The sequence below is a fragment of the Zootoca vivipara genome, chromosome 9 (assembly GCF_963506605.1).
Source record: "Zootoca vivipara chromosome 9, rZooViv1.1, whole genome shotgun sequence".
Lineage (NCBI taxonomy): Eukaryota > Metazoa > Chordata > Lepidosauria > Squamata > Lacertidae > Zootoca > Zootoca vivipara.
Window position 1 is genome coordinate 20,081,597 of NC_083284.1, and position 14,161 is coordinate 20,095,757.

General features: G+C 42.7%; 1 protein-coding gene across 1 annotated transcript in view; it reads right to left on the reverse strand.

Moving 5' to 3' along the window:
• The window catches only part of STPG2 (sperm tail PG-rich repeat containing 2), a 217,468-nt gene that overhangs the window by 138,194 nt on the left and 65,113 nt on the right, over window positions 1-14,161 (reverse strand). The gene's annotated exons all lie outside the window — the stretch shown is intronic.

A 14,161-nucleotide genomic window follows, 5' to 3' on the forward strand; every position in this document is an offset into this window, starting at 1 on the left:
AGAAAATAGAGAAATAGAGAAGTAGAGTGAAGTGACTGTGCTTCCTAGTGGGTGGATCACCACATGCACTCTGCGGCAGCATCGCTTCTATTTCCTTCTCCCTCCCACTTTTGCACTCCACCACTGCATGCACCAAGCTGTCTGCTTCTTGTTTGTCACAGACAAGGGGCGTGGGGAGCTGTTTTGTCGTGCAACCATTACTGAGAAAGGAGGTATGTTGCTGCAGACCATTGTTGGATAACGAGTACACTATCTCAAAAGTTTCCAGTTTGGGGAGGAAGCAAAATTGTTTTTCATGGCATTTCCTACTTTGTATTTGGTATACAGTTCTCAGGTTTCAGTTGTGTGAGTTATTTATTCAGCCTAACGCAGAATTGCCTTAACATAATGGACAGAGTTGATCCTCGGTTATCCCTCACAGCAATAGAACTGAATATTAAAAAAGCTTGTTTCTAGTCACCAAGCACAATGGCCACCCTGATCAAGAAATACACATTTTTATGTGACTGTATTTTGTATATATTATAAAAATTATAAATGAAATATGTTCTATTTACAAACAAAACATTTAAATAGCTACCTTTCTACCAGTAGGAAAGGGGTGGGGCACAGAAAGGAAACAAGGTCGGAAGGGGGCCACGGTCGGAAAAAGGTTGAGAAACAGTAGTCTAAACCTTAATGTCACATCTGTGCAGCGAGACGAAAGCTATTTCTCTTTTGCAGTGTCATGTCAGTCACACCACATCCTGGTGTATCAGGGAGGTAGAGGGACCGCAGTTTTATCAACAATTTACCTGTGAATTGCTCGTCTACCGCCTTTTGAATACTTCAGACTAGTTACCGTATACATGCAACATTCACACTGGATAATTAGCAATAAGCATTGAGGACACGAACTGCAAGTAACAGGGATTATATAATTCTTTCCACTCTTAGGAAACAGAGTTTTTTGCTATATATGCCAGCCCTCCTTCAACTCAAGTTAAGAAACGAAATATGCAGGTACTGTTCTGCTCATTTAGTTTTGTGAGAAATTAGCTTCAGTGGTTTTAGTCAATGAATTGAGTCACCGCTATGACTTACACTTAAGAGAACTGATCTAGCTAATTAGACAAAAAAGAAAGTTTACAGTGGCACACCCATGAACTTCCTGGCTCATTTTAAGGCTTTCTTTAATGTTGATCTTCCCTGGCAGAGAAGTGGTTGCTGTCCAAAACAAAATTCAGATATCTAGGATTTAGTGTAGCTGTGTGTCCATCCAAAAACAAATGCTGGGAACAAAATGTTTTATTTCCTGGAGGGTGAATTCCCCCCCCCCTCCTCGCTCGAGGTTATAAACATTTTAAAAATTACCCTGCCCATGCAGATAAAGTCCATTATTATTAAGGCTGTGGCAGAGTGCATCAATTACATAAGCCCTGCTAAGTATCTCAGTGTTGCTTTGGTCATTTTGCTGGTGGGAGGGATGAGTCAGAGTTATATATGACAACTATGAAATATAGTCCAGTATTGTTATCCTGATGTGTTGGGGGTATGTTTAGGGAAATTCAGAGAGCCTGCTTTCGAGGAGGTTCAGAAAATTGCATCTCAAGATGCAACTATGAATCTGTAGCCAGTGCTTTTAAATGTCTTTGTAGACATAAATGCAGACCCTGAAGACCAACACCTGATTGTTCACCTGCTGGTGGTGGCCAGGTGGACCATGACTAAATACTGGAACAATCTGTGTGGCACCACTTTGATACACCAGTATCACAAGGTGTGGAATACTGCTTTCATGAAGAAGTTGGTGCAGAAAATGAGGGTGTTACATAGGATCTCTAAGTGAGACAAAATTATTTCAGCAAGACACCCCTTCCTTTATTGCTTATGTTAACAATGAAAACAGTAATCAACACCCTCTGTTACATTACACATACAAAAATGAAATGCTTAATTTCATAATTGTACAGCTCCATTTTTGGAGTTGTCCTTTTGATTGCAGCATTTTCCCTCTTAGTCACCTGTAAATGGCTACTGACAGTTGCCTCTTTTCATTTAGATTTTTCTCTGCATTTGTCTTGTTTAACTGCAAACTGATATTTCCTTTAGTGTTTTAACTCTATTGGTTTAATAATAACTATTATTATTATTATTATATTATTATTATTATTATTATTAGCTGTCCCAGAAACTCCAGCGGGTGCAAAATGCTGCAGCGAGGCTCCTCACGGGGTCCCTGCCATGGGAGCATATTCACCCAGTGCTTTTCCAGCTGCACTGGCTTCCAGTGGAGTACAGGGTCAGATTTAAGGTGCTGGTTTTGGCCTTTAAAGCCCTTTACGGCCTAGGACCCTCGTACTTAGGGGACCGTCTCTCCCGGTATGCCCCGCGGAGGACCTTAAGGTTCATAAACAGTAATACCTTAGACGTCCCGGTAATACCATAGATTAGCCTCTACTAGAACCAGGGCCTTCTCAACACTGGCCCCGACCTGGTGGAACGCTCTGTCTCCTGAGACCAGGGCCCTGCGGGACCTGATTTCTTTCCGCAAGGCCTGTAAGACAGAGTTGTTCCGCCTGGCATTTGGCCTGGAGCCAACCTGATTCCCTCCCCCATTTTCCCTTTCTTTTTCCCTTTTATATGAGGTTGCGTTTTTAATGCATTTTTAATTTAATTTTGATGCACGTAGTCTTGTTGTTGAGTTGTATTTTAATCAGTTGTTTTATATTTGGTGTTAGCCGCTCTGAGCCTGGCTTTGGCTGGGGAGGGCGGGGTATAAATAAAAATTTATTCTTATTATTTATTTATTTATACCCCACCCATCTGGGGTACTTTAATGTATGTGGCAGGGAGGTGTTCTAGGATTTCTGTGTTTCCAGTACTTTTCAAATGCAGAACTTGTTGGCTTTGTATTTGTTCTATATATATTTGGTTTTCCTCTTTCTGTCTGGAAGCGATGTCTACCTGTAGACAGACAACAAGTCTACCTACTGAGAAGGAACTGAAGGGTAGATCTGGAAGAGAAATTTCTCAAAGGTCAAGTCCTCCCAGGCCTCAGCACCACTCAGTTATTAAATCTACCAAAAATGTGTGTGTCGTTTGTTTGTGTGTGTGTGTGTGTGTGTGTGTGTGTGTGTCTTTATTAATTGAAGTATTTACCTAGCACCATCAATGGAATTTCTAACTACAACCTTGATCATGTTGCCCATTCAAGTTCTACATTTTTAGAGTCTTACAACTAGCATATTTAAGAGTCTTACTACTAGCATAATTGCTACAAAAAAGGACAGGTACATGAAATACAATGGGGGAAGGGAAAATCCATCAAACACCACCAAGTACCCATTTCTTTCTGTAACAAATGCAACAGCACAGCAAGCAAGAGCCTCAATCTAACATTAGGAATTGTGCTTATAAAAAAATGTGCAGCCAGATGATTATTTACATTTATATACGGAGTGTGAAGTGATAATGTATTTCCTTATTCAGCAATTCTTAACCGTTCTCGCTTCATTCCAATTGAAGAGTGCTAATTTATTATCCAAGATGAACCTGTTTACTTCAAATTTAATAGTTTCCAATTAAGCTAAAACATTTACTCTTCCATCATGTATAAACCCTTTCTGCTAACTTGCTATATTAATATTTTTAATCAACATCAAAGAAACATTAGTATTAATAATGACAACAATAATTCTTGGTTAAGTATCAAATGTCGCAAGCAAAAGGACTTAAAATTGTAAATGCAGCAAAGGCTTCCATCGGAAAAGCCAACCATTCAGTTTCATTTTACACTGCTTTGAGAATGTCTTTACTTGGGACATTGATGCACAATGATATTTTTATTTCCAAATGCCTGCATTCTGATAAGGTCCTGTTCTTTGTGAAATCACAATCTCAGCTCTTCTGTTGAGCAGCAAAACATAATCACTGATGTGACATAGTAAAAGGAGAAAAGATGGGGTCAGGAGAAAATATGTTAAAAGATCAGACCAATATCCTCACACTTCACATGATGATCCCCGGAGTCAACAAAGAAATAATCTACCTTGAAAAAGCTATAAATTAGCAAACTAGGCTTTGCTTAGATAAGGGCCCTTCAGATATTGTTGGACTCTGCCTTTCAAGAGCCCCAGGCAGCATTGCCAATGATCAAGGATGATGTGAGTTGCAGTTCAACACATTTGGTGGACCCCATTACTACTTTAGGTCATTTGATACCATATAGTGCAGGCATCCCCAAACTTCGGCCCTCCAGATGTTTTGGACTACAATTCCCATCATCCCTGACCACTGGTCCTCTTAGCTAGGGATCATGGGACTTGTAGGCCAAAATATTTGGAGGGCCGCAGTTTGGGGATGCCTGATATAGTGGATATGGACCAACTAGAGGCCATAGCAGCTTTCAGGTTAAATAATAATAATAATAATAATAACAATAATAATAATAATTTATTATTTATACCCCGCCCATCTGGCTGGGTTCCCCCAGACACTCTGGGCAGCTTCCAGCAAAATATTAAAATACAGAAATCCATCAAACATTAAAAGCTTCCCTAAACAGGGCTGCCGTGAGATGCCTTCTCAAGGCCTGGTAATTGTTGTTCTCTTTGACCTCTGGTGGGAGGGCATTCCACAGGGTGGGTGCCACTACCGAGAAGGCCCTCTGCCTGGTTCCCTGTAACTTGGCTTCTCATAGCAAGGGAACTGCCAGAAGGCCCTCGGCGCTGGACCTCAGTGTCCGGGCAGAACGATGGGGGTGGAGACGCTCCTTCAGGTATACTGGACCGAGGCCATTTAGGGCTTTAAAGGTCAGCACCAGCACTTTGAATTGTGCTCGGAAACGTACTGGGAGCCAATGTAGGTCTTTCAGGACCGGTGTTATGTGGTCTAGGCGGCCGCTAATGTCTGTCATTATCATCCTTTTGTAACATGATGGCTGCATGAGCCTCTCCATGGGAAGAAAGGAGGATGGATCTCACTGGTGTACAGCTTTTGCAGGAGGAGGGATCAACCTGCATCTCAATTTTGCACTCAAGTCAGTGTGCCAGGGGTGGGATACAAATTTCTCCCTCCCCATGCTTGTGAGATTAAACATCAGAGACTACAAGCCCAGCCCTAAGCAGGGGAGAGATTGAAACCTTTCCATCAATCACCCATCTGGAAAGTGGAGGAGGATCCAGCACTGGATCAGCATGTGGGTTTGTAGTCTGCCCATGGGGATGTAGGTATGGTGCATGATTGAGCACCTTAGAGCATTGCATAACTAGAATGCAATGCAGGCAACAGGCCAAAAATGGTTAGCTACCCTGTTATTCATAATGTAAACAAGAAGCCAAAACCAAGTTATATGTGGAAAGATTCTATGTAGCATAGTTATAACATTTTCTGAGAGCCCGTTTTCTAAGAGCTTGATTATATAGCTTCTCTTCCATCAAACAGGGTAACCAAAGATGCAAATACAACCTAAGTCCATTAATGTTCTCAGTCACACCTCGATTTCAGGTCTCCTACTTGCATATAAATTTGATCTATAATCCTGTGCTCGGTTACATAAGCTTCAGTTCAAGGATTTCAATAGCATTAAGAAGGGGGAATTATGGGCAAAATGGAAAGTTTGGACAGCACAATGGGAACCAAAATTGAAGAGACAACACTGCACACAATTTTTCATGTTCACTTCTCTGGAGTACCTTATCCAATGACTAAAAGGCATCTGAAGATGATGCAGCTTTCATTCCACCCCCCTCGTTATCACATTGTGATAAACAACAAGAAACAAAAATGAGAACACCTGCCAGTCAAAAGGGGTCCAAGTTTTGCTTCTTGCTTTGCCTTGCTGCTCTTTTGTCCCTTTCACTCATGCATCCTCCAATTTTCTGTCGCTGTATTTGTGGGCCCATTCTACTTCAGCTTTTTACTGACACTTGACATTATTTGGGCAGCTGTTTTCCTGATTTATGGAAGCACACTGGGGCATTATGTGAGAGCCACTCTGTTGCAGTAGTGTGAACATTTTTTCTACACACCTTAGGGGGGGTTAATGAACAAGTTTCGCTTCATCTGGAAGCTTTAATTAATCACCATAATTGGAATATTAAAGGAATTTTCTCCCACGTGAGATTGCCAGGTGAGACCAGCAGCCTTCATCTTTGATTGCACTGAAGCATTCCACACTCACCTCTACTATTTAGGGAGCTCGAAAACAGAGGCTGGAACGCAAAATCCCTGTTCATTTTGTTTTGACTCTGAAATGAACCACACTTTACTGGAAAATTGCAAATACCTTCATTTATTCTCAGAGTCAAACGGGGCAAAGCCAAATTCTTCTTGTCTGCCCAAAGGCTGTCGTTTTGCTGTCGTTTGCAACCTAAAGTCAGGGTATGACTATAGCTTTCTGTCTCCCTCCCTCTTCCTTACCCCTTTCCCTATGATGGTTAGTCTGAATACTTTGGTTTGTAGTCCACAATCTTTGACACTGACTCATTTCCAACCATTTGTCAGGACTCCAACAACCTGAACTGATCAAAAGGGTATAAGGTGGGGATTTAAGCTGTGCACCTCCCACCAGTTTTGGCCAAAGTAAAGAAGTACAGGCAGGGCCGTAGCTAGGGGGTGGTGAGATGGGCCCCCGCTGGAGGTGCAGGCCTGGGGGGGGTCGCAAAATCAGCTGCCGGGACGCTCCACCAGGCGCCCTGTACAGCCAGCGCTTCCTGCCCACAGCCCAGGCAGGGTGGGGAAGAGGGCACACTGGGCAGCACTTGTTCCCGGCTGCTCCCCTCGCCCCTTGGCCGTCCTGGCAGCCGGGTGCTGCGACTGGGCTGGCTGGGAAGCCTGGCAAGGGAACTTGTGCGTGCTCCGGCGCCCCATCCTGTTTGGCCATGATCCGCAGGCTCTGCCTTTCCCGGACCTTGCTTGGGGTCAGGGTCGGGAAGGTCCACCTCACTGCCCCTGCCTCTCTGGGCACAGGAGGAGGAAGGCCAACTTCAAAGCCTGCCTACTCCAGTCACTTCCCTCTTTCCTCTCGCACACATTCCTTCAAGGGTGCCAATATGAATAAAATATAGGGGGGGCAAGTAAGCACCACCCTGTATAATTGAGACGGAGCACACGGACACTATCTGAATGGCAACGCCCATTACCTGGGGGAGGGGGAGAAGCTCCTCAAATATTTTTTGGGGGGGGCAAAGGAACCTTGGCCTCGAGGAGTTGGCTCCCATGCCCTCTGCCCTATTAAAGTGGAGTGCTCCCCACTTTATGCGACTTCACTTCTGCACGCTGGGGCCCAGAACGTAACCCACGCGTAAGTGGGGAGACGCTTATCTAGGTCAGCCTTCCCCATCTTGGTGTCTTCTTTCTGTTTTGGCCTCCTTCAATAAGAATTCATTACAAAAAAGAATTCATTACAAGGTGAAGTGCAAGAGGAATTGAATGGGTACAAGGTGGGGGTGGGGCGGAGAGGCAGAAAGAAGAGCCAATTTGTGCGTGTCTAGGGGGTGCAATCTGGACACTTCTGCCAAGGGCACAAGATCACCTACGTAGCTACGGCTCTAAGTACAGGAGAGTCAGGCACATCAACCACAGAAGCCTTCTTGCACAAGTAGGCTGGAGAAGATCGGGTGATATTTCATAGCCCTTGAAAAAAGTTATAGATCAGGCTTACTCTCTGGTCTGAGCAACTAGGAACCTTGCTTTGGGTTAAAACTATTTCCATCATCACATCCCCACCTTCATAGGTTCCAAGTCTCATTATCACCTTATATTTCACATAACCATACAGAAAAGATACTTCACCAACATCCAGGAACTCTGCATATTTCAAGTCAGATGTGCATCCGAGATCAGCTAACTGTTCAGATGACAAGTGCTTTGTATTAAAATGTTTTTAAAAATCTCCCATACAGTTCTTTAAAAATCCAATCATACTCCTTGTAGGTTTTGAACTCTGTTTCAGATACTGAAATGCACAGAGACTGACATGTAATTGTAATTCAATTTTATTCTGGCTGCAATGTAATCTTACTAATATCTATATCAGACATAAAAAGATGAGACACTTTATAAAGGAGTCTATCATTCATTAATACTATTGAAGAACTGTCATGATCAAAAGTTATTTTTAATTTTTTCATATACTTTATAGGATTACACTAAATTGTGTTTTGCATTATTCATTGAATAATTTTTAAATGTCTGGATCACAGTCATTGTGAATCTACAGCTTCATATATCAAAAGTAAATGTAAAAATTCTGATGATAATTTTATTATAAAATATTATTAACAACAAGTTTTGAAATTTCACCGTCAAGGTTGCTTACATCCAAATTTAGGAATGGCAGTCTTATTTTTTTTAATATATTAAACACACACATGCCTCTGTATTCAAAAAGAAAATTACTGAGAACTTTAGAGTGTACTAGTCCATCTACTTCAGTTTTACAAATATAAATGAAAATGATACACCTACATACTATATGTTTTGAAAGTTGGTCTGTTATACAACTTCTCTAACTTGCTATTGTGAGTACTTCAAAAACGAGGAAAAATACTTCATATCCCCTAGTATTATAAAAAATAAAACATTTGCTGGACACCATAGCTAGAGTAGGTCACACAGCATGTTTTACAGCCCTTAAGGAGGCAATCATAAATAAAAATAATTATGAGCCCTGATCCTATGCTGACATGTCAAGTCTTTTTTTTTTTGTTAAATGATTTTTATTAATTTTCAATTACTGAAGTCCAATAACAGCCACATTTTATCAATGTCAAATTACAATCCGCATCCATATATCAATTATAAAGCCAGTTCTACAATTTGTGTGACTTCCTGTGTGCTGGGTTTCGGGGTGCAAAGTTCCTATTTATTCCTGCTTCCAAAATCTTGATTAACCCAATTACATTGACTCCTGCTCTTAGTCTCATATCAACAGCTACAGTGTTCTTGACTTCCATTCATATTAACACATTTAATAAATTTTATTTCCGCAGAAGGAGTTCTATATCCTGTGCTGACGTGTCAAGTCAACACAGTGTCCCAAATACCCTCAGCCCCACAATGAGGACACGCGATTAGAAGTTTAGTTATTTATTGACACAGCACTCAATTACATCAGCTCCTAAGGTGGAAAAGTCACATGCACTGCTTCTGCTAAACAGCTAGCTAGGCATCTCCTTCAAACCTGTGCTGTGGCTCAAACAGCTGGAGCAACAACACAACACCACCATGGCTCCATCAGCACATTTAAACCCCCTCAACTGATGCACACAAGCAACCAGCTACTTCTCCTGTGCTCGGCGGTTCAAATCCCCACAACGGGGTGAGCTCCCATTGCTCCTGCCAACCTAGCAGTTCAAAAGCACGTCAAAGTGCAAGTAGATAAATAGGTACCACTCCGGCGGGAAGGTAAACGGCATTTCCGTGCGCTGCTCTGGTTCGCCAGAAGCGGCTTAGTCTTTGACCTCTGCACCTCCCTGTAACTTTTCCTCCATCTGACTGCCCAACCCCTTCCTCTTCCTCCTGCCACATGTGTGACACAGAACCCCACAAATTACTGGCTCCTTCCCCTGGACCAGGGGTAGGCAACCTCAGGCCCATGGGCCGGATGCGGCCCAATCGCCTTCTCAATACAGCTCGCGGACGGTCCGGGAATCAGCGTGTTTTTACATGAGTAGAATCATAGGAATTCGTTCATTTTTTTCCCTTCAAAATATAGTCCGGCCTACCGCATGGTCTGAGGGACGGTAGAGCGGCTGAAAAAGGTTGCTGACCCCTGCCCTGGACCATCCCCCTGCCTCCTCTACCCACCCTCTGAACTCCTGCCTATCCCTGACAGTTGGGAAGTGACAGATGCACAAATATGTCCACTTTACTGGCTGCTTGTACTATCTAAATGGACTCAGCCTAGACAAACAACTGAACTAGGATAAAAAAAGAAGTGGTATCTACCTCCCCTAGGAAAAGGTATCTAGCTCCTCGTGGACATCTTACTGCACTTCATATTTGTAATATTAAAAGGTGCACAATGAGAACCACAGAATTTTTATGCACCCCTCAAATTTTGAAGTCATTAAGCACACCAATATTATGGGAAGTAGAGAATTCAGCTGCCAACTTTGCATTCAGTTATGCATGTGAGCAAGTTGGCATTCCTTCAACAAAAACTTGACTGAGAGGTATTAAGAAGACCAGTACTTAACTGTGTGTGCTTTTAAAAAAAAACTGTCTTGCATTTTGAAAGTCATGTTCAGGATCCAAGAGAGGCCAATGGACAAATATTTCTCCATGTGTAAAAGGGGGGAAGCCAAGTTCCCTTTCTGGCTGCATCCCCTTGTTGTTGTTTAGTCATTTAGTCATGTCCGACTCTTCGTGACCCCATGGACCATAGCACGCCAGGCACTCCTGTCTTGCACTGCCTCCCGCAGTTTGGTCAAACTCTTGTTCGTAGCTTCGAGAACACTGTCCAACCATCTTGTCCTCTGACGTCCCCTTCTCCTAGTGCCCTCAATCTTTCCCAACATCAGGGTCTTTTCCAAGGATTCTTCTCTTCTCATGAGGTGGCCAAAGTATTGGAGCCTCAGCTTCACGATCTGTCCTTCCAGGGAGCACTCAAGGCTGATTTCCTTATGCCACAGCAAATGCTACTTTAGAGAGTCCCCAGAGAATGAAGGTAGTAAGAAGATCTATTCATGCACCAGGTCTTTGCCTCTCTTCTATAATGAGAAGCCCAAGTAATGCAATACCCAAACTTACAGGAGACATAAAAATAATTTGTGATATTTTATGGGGAAGGAAAGAACACTGTCATGGGCCAGGAATCGGTTTCACCTGCCAAGCAGCACCCTGAAGGAGCAGAAGGCAGTGACTCTACCTGCTCCTGATCAGCCTTCTTGCTCCTGGTGTGAACCAGCTGGCTCCAGTTTTCTTAAGCAGGGTTTCCAGCCTCAGTCAGTTGCTATAAAAAAGCACCTGTTGTTCCTGGCCAGACCTTGCTGCTTCTTGTTTCTCAGGATCTTGGACTCTTGGCTTTCTTGACCCCCAGACTGTCTGACTACATGAACTGAGATACTCCTGACCTTAGGACTGGACTGAACCTTGCAATCGGATTCTGCCTCTAGGCACGTACCTCCCTGAGACCTGGGCTGGTTGGCTGGCCTCTCCCGCCACTGAGCCCTGCCATGGCTGAGCAGCACAGGACTATGAAAGAGACTGATGTTCAGGGAGCCTTCACATTCAATTATTATGTCAATGTTTTGAGGACAAATTCCCATGAAACTGCACCTAGAAAGAAATTAAGTATTGTTCCGATTTTCCTAAAACTGTCTCTCCCGGTATAAAGAAAATAAATCCACGGAGGTAGCTCTCAGAATGTAATTACAGCAGAAGTAATTTAACAATATTCTCTCTAGGCCATGACTTCCAGAGAAGAGTCATGAAAGCAAAAGGTAACTATATCAAATGATCTTGCTTTTTCTCAAATAAATGAGTATCTTCCTTTAATATTTTGCTCTGCCGGAGGCCAACAGAATCCATATTAGACTGAAGTTCCAACTGGGTAAGCAAATTATTTGGGTGCTGAAAACTTTGCAAAAATGCTCACAAAGGGTTATATCCAATACTAGTCCTAGTCAGAGTACAACTAGTGAAATTAATAGGCTTGCCTACCCCACTCTGAGTAGGATACAACCAATAAAATATAAAAACCTATTCTATTTTTAACCTATGCTTCAAATGTGTGTTTATTTACCTTCTTTTTTAGGGTACTGCCTTCCTAAAGCAGCTTTTATTAAATGGTAAAATATACAAAATGTAAACTAATTTAAGTGCTACTCAGAGAAGACGCATCAAAATTAATGAACCTAAGTTAGTCACATCAATTAACTTCAGTAGGTCTACTCTGAGTAAGACTAGCATTGAATGCCACCCTAGAATGAATTAATACAAGTTATAAAAGCAACCAAATAAAATGAAAGGCCTAAAACACTCCCGCTTAGCAAAACTAATTTGAAACCAGCCAAACTTTAAAAATCCTTCAGCCATTTAAGATTCTATTATGTGACAGCATATTCACCCAAAGCCTCTCCAAAATAAATGCATTTCCAGTGCCTGTTTAAAAGCTGGAAAAGAAGCTGCCATCTACACACAATCATGGGGTCACGCTTACAAGGGCCCTCTTAATTATACCTAACAAACTGTTGTAGAGGGTGGGGTGATTTAAAAAATCAATTCTCCTGTCAGACTGGCAATATCCCCTCACTCACCCAAGTTTAGGATATTCCACCATTATTCAGCAGTTTCTTTTTTTCCCAGCAAAGTAAGCAGCTCATGTACATGTCAAACAAAGCTTTAATAATAAAAGAAAATTGTAACACAATAACGTACTGCCCGAGAGAAACTAAAACAATGTCATGAGGCAAGATTGACAGTTGGTCTCGGTTATGTACTGAGCTGAATCCTAGAACAATAGGATCCAGAATGCAGCAGTCTGATTGGTCTGCAGTAGAAGCCAATCAGGCTGCTGGCAGAAGTCAATCCGCAACCTGATTGGCCCACAGGTGCAGCCCTGAAGTAGCCAATCATGGAAGGCCCATTGTGTAAATAATGTATATAAGCAGACATTTTTGGGGAAAGAGCCATTCTTCTCTTCTCCCTCTATTGCTACTACAAGCTGAATAAAGAACATGAAATTCACTCTCGACTCAGAGTATATTTCAGTCTCTCTAACTGAACTTAACTGAACACAAGTGAGGGGCCAATTCTGGAGCAGAAAACAAAAGCCCCCCATCCACCAGATGCCAGACATTCTACTATTCAAATTAGGAGGCCCCAGTGTTTTTCTAACAACCACCTAACAGACTATACCAGCAAGCAATTGAAAAGAGAGGGTGAGTTTCAAGCCATTTTTTAGGTAGCTTTAGAACGGAATGGGGAAACTGTGGCCCTCCAGATATTACTGGAGTCCAACCCCCATCATCCTTGACCACTGGCCATCTTGAGTAGGGCTGATGGGAGCTGGAATCCCACCACATGTGGAGGACCACAGGCCCCTCATTTCTGCTTTATAGGTTAACACCAGCTTCTTACTAAATTAGGCCTGGAAATGAGAGCCAGTGCAATCCATTCATATGCTCTGACCATCTTATCCCCAACAGCATGGACATGGATCAGCTTTGGGGGGGGGGGCAGGTTGTGTGCCTCTGTGTGTGCAGGCACAAGAAAGTGTGGAGTGACCAAACTCACTTTTGGCCACATTGCCCATTGGCTTGCAGCCTGTGGCAGGCTGGCCAAGAGTGAATATGGCTCTTGAACAAAAGAAGTTTACCCACCCCTGCGCTAGAGTCACAAAGGCAAGGTCTGTCCTTTCTAGATAGGATCACAGCTGGGAAATCAGCATTACCCGATAGAAAGCTTTTGATATTTGAATCCAAGATTAAAATGTTTTAATTGCCAAGATTAAAAAGTATTGTATTCATAAATACACTCAAGCATTACAAGCTGGGCAGACTTGTTTTCCAAATTAGGTAGTTACATGGGAGCTGACCTCTCCTTCCTTCAATCCAGTCTTACATTCATACACAATATGTATTTCCTCCAAGCTGAGATACTTTGGTGGGGATGGGTCCTAGGATTATGCATTACAAGAGTCTACCACTTCTGTGTTACTCTTTGGCTCTTGTTGCAGGGAGCACTTGGGATCCTTCCAATCAACTGCCCCAAGTCCTCAGATGAGTCACTTTCCTATCCACAGAAGAACTCATCAAAGGCTGCAGCATACAGACAGCCACATATATTTTAACAGCAGCGTTCTGCTTCTGAGCTCGCATGCCTGAGCTAGCTGAGAGCTGCTGCTGGGGAAGATGCTGGGCAGAGCCCTGTCATGAAGTACAGTATCTGAAAATTAGTTTTTATCAAGGCTGAATCGTTTATCAAAAACCAAGGCACAAGTAGTAAAAGCTGTCAGGTGACAACTCCTTGGAATATATAACAGGCGTCTCTGTAGAACCATTTATTGTCACCTACAGTTAAAACTTATTTGTGTTGTGGGCATTTAATGACATCTGACTGATTTGATTTATGTTGCCTAAAATCTGGAACAAAACAGGGATTTCCCTTGATGACAGCCAGGGCTCCCTAAATCAGCAATCAGAGGCCGGTGTGACACATCTATCAATATAAA